This window comes from Rhinopithecus bieti, unplaced genomic scaffold (assembly GCF_001698545.2).
Source record: "Rhinopithecus bieti isolate Rb0 unplaced genomic scaffold, ASM169854v2 scaffold_1618, whole genome shotgun sequence".
NCBI classification, from domain to species: domain Eukaryota; kingdom Metazoa; phylum Chordata; class Mammalia; order Primates; family Cercopithecidae; genus Rhinopithecus; species Rhinopithecus bieti.
The window spans coordinates 1,926,636-1,929,396 of NW_016803937.1; the positions used below are offsets into that span (position 1 = coordinate 1,926,636).

General features: G+C 56.4%; 1 non-coding gene across 1 annotated transcript; it reads left to right on the top strand.

Annotated features, from left to right (window-relative positions):
- The first annotated feature begins 2,490 nt into the window (after positions 1-2,490).
- Positions 2,491-2,563, top strand: TRNAM-CAU (transfer RNA methionine (anticodon CAU)). Its single transcript has one exon. It is a non-coding gene; the product is annotated as a tRNA-Met (tRNA).
- Positions 2,564-2,761: the final 198 nt, after the last annotated feature.

Below are 2,761 nucleotides of genomic sequence, written 5' to 3' on the forward strand. Positions count from 1 at the left end.
CAAAAAAAAAAAAAAAAAAAAAAATCAGCCTTGATGGTGTTTGCTTGTAGTCCTAGCTCAGGAAGCTGAGGTCGGGGGATCACCTGAGCCCGGGAGGTCAAGGCTACAGTAAGCTGATATTGCACCACTGCACTCCAGCCCGGGTGACAAAGCAAGACCCTGTAACAACAACAACAAAGGCCGGGCGCGGTGGCTCACACTTGTAATCCCAGCACTTTGGGAGGCCACGGCGGGCAGATCACGAGGTCAGGAGATCGAGACCAACCTGGCTAACACAGTGAAACCCTGTCTCTACTAAAAATACAAAAAAATAGCTGGGCGTGGTGGCTGGCGCCTATAGTCCCAGGTACTTGGGAGGCTGAGGCAGGAGAATCGCTTGAACCCGGGAGTTGGAGGTTGCAGTGAGTCAAGATCACGCCACTGCACTCCAGCCTGGCAACAGAGTGAGACTCCCTCCCCCCAAAAAAGAAAAAAAATTGGTAGCAGTAAATAATACCAGTAAAGTCACACAATATATGCACTGAATAGATGTTCGTGGTTGTCACTGATTCATCCAACAATGATAAATTAATTATGCAACTACTATGTACCAAGCACTATGCTGTGTCTGTGGCTATAACTATTAATAGTATAATATTTCCAACTAGGCTAGGTGTGATGGCTCCTGGCTCATACCTGTAATCCCAGCACTTTGGGAGGCCAAGGCAGGCTGATCATCTGAGGTCAGGAGTTCGAGACCAGTGGACCATGACATACTTGTGAATAAGTGGGTCCACCTTGTGAAAAGAGTTTGCTTTCAGTTTATTTATTATGGTCACTGGAAGGAGGAGCATTCTAACTGCGGGATGGAGTGAAAAACAAGGAACCTGAGGCAGGGTAATCAGTCAGGCACTATTTTTCAGTAGTGTTGGCCTGAGATGCTCAAGGTTTGGACATAGGCGCATCTGTATGGATTTTTTTTTTTTTTTGAGACGGAGTCTCGCTCTGTCGCCCAGGCTGGAGTGCAGTGGCCCGATCTCGGCTCACTGCAAGCTCCGCCTCCCGGGTTCACACCATTCTCCGCCTCAGCCTCCCGAGTAGCTGGGACTACAGGCGCCCGCCACCTCGCCCAGCTAATTTTTTGTACTTTTTTTAATAGAGACGGTATTTCACCATGTTAGTCAGGATGGTCTCAATCTCCTGCCCTCGTGATCCGCCCGCCTCGGCCTCCCAAAGTGCTGGGATTACAGGCGTGAGCCACCGCGCCCGGCCTTGGTGGTTTTTTTTTTTTTTTTTTGAGACAGGGTCTTGCCCTGTTGTCCAGACTGGAGTGCAGTGGTGTGATCACAGCTCACTGGAGCCACCAACTCCTGGCTCAAGCGATCCTCCCGCCTCAGCCTCCCCAGTAGGCATCACCATGCCCGGCTAATTTTTTAAATTATTTGTAGAGATGGGGGCATCTCACTATGTGCTTAGGCTGGTCTCCAACTCCTGGGCTTAACCAATCTGCCCGCCTCGGCCTCCCAAAGTGTTAGAATTACAGGCGTGAGCCACTGCTCCTGGTCTGTGTGGCTTTTTTTTTTTTTTTTTAAGAGACAGGGTTTCACCATGTTGGTCAGGCTGGTCTCAAACTCCTGACCTCAGGTGATCCACCCGTCTCTGCCTCTCACAGTGCTGGGATTACAGATGTGAGCCGCCGCGCCCAGCCATTTGTGGCTATTTTTGTTTTTTGTTTTTTTTGGAGGCAGGGTCAAGCTGTGTTGCCCAGGCTGGAGTGCAGTGGCGCCATCGCGGGTCACTGCAGCCTCGGCTTCCTGGGATCAAGTGATCCTCTCGCCTCAGCCTCTCTTTTTAAAATTTGGATTGTTTTGTAGACGGGGTCTCGCTGTGTTGCCCAGGCTGGTCTCGAGCTCCCGGCCTCGGTTTATACTCCCGCCTGGGCCTCCAAGAGATGGGGTCCGAGGCGAGCCCACGGCGACATGAGCGGCTGCTCTGGTCAGAGGACGCCTTCGTGGTCACCACCCGCGTACCTGGGAGACGACCCCGCTCCGCGGCCGGGGCGCGGCCCAGCTGGAGCGGGTGTGCGCGGCTTCCGGCAGCTGCAGGAACTGGCGCCGTTTGGGCGGCGCCGCGTGGCAGGGCCTCCCTTTCCAGACTGGGCGCGCATCCCCGGATCTCTTGGGCCGCGCTGGCCGCCGCCCCTCTAAGTCCTCCCGGGGACTTCCGCAGGGAGCTCGGGACCCCCGAAGGTCCCTGCAGAGCCCCGCAGCGCGGGTCTTTTGGTTACCATAAGGCGGACACGATGGAACGCCCGTTGTTTCGATGGACAAAAGGGTTTCTAGACGCCCTTTGGGGTTCTGGCTGCTGTCTCTGTATTTGGAGGTTGTAAAAGGCAGCTTCCTACTCACGGGCAGGCGGGGCACAGTTTCGGGTGCCGGAAGCGGGGTGCGCGGGCACGGGAAGGCGACTCTTCTCTCCACAAAGGCCGCGGCGCGGAGGGGCGCTCGAGCCGCCTCGTTAGCGCAGTAGGCAGCGCGTCAGTCTCATAATCTGAAGGTCGTGAGTTCGAGCCTCACACGGGGCAGCTTCACGTTTTGCACCCGGCATCACCACTTTCTTTTCCCGTCCCCGCCACGGGCGGCGCCCTCTTGCCGGAGAGGATGGCAACCGCGCGGGGTCTCAGAGGTCACCGCCCCGCGGGGAGGGGTGGTGCGGCCGGGGCGGGGCTCCAGCTAGGGGCGGGGCTGGGCTCTCCAGGGGGCGGGGCGGGCTCTGCGGTGGG